We start from the raw sequence: 233 nt of genomic DNA on the forward strand, positions 1-233 counted from the left end.
GCGCGCGACGCCCGGCTTCTCCTGCAAAGCACGGCCGGAAAAGCAGCCGAGCGCAGCCCGCACCAGGCCAACATTCCAAGCAAGCGCACCAGCCGCCGCCACCGCCCCTCAAGAAGCCGAGGCGGCCGGCGATTGGCTGAGACTGCGGGTCCCGGCTGCTCGTGGCGTATCCATTCCAGCCCCAGGGCTGCTGATTGGCAGAAACGGCGGCCCGGGGGAGGGAGAGTCCTATT

This window comes from Heloderma suspectum, chromosome 1 (assembly GCF_057233095.1).
Source record: "Heloderma suspectum isolate Gila_16-S chromosome 1, 16-S_ref, whole genome shotgun sequence".
In the NCBI taxonomy this organism is placed as follows: Eukaryota; Metazoa; Chordata; class Lepidosauria; order Squamata; family Helodermatidae; genus Heloderma; species Heloderma suspectum.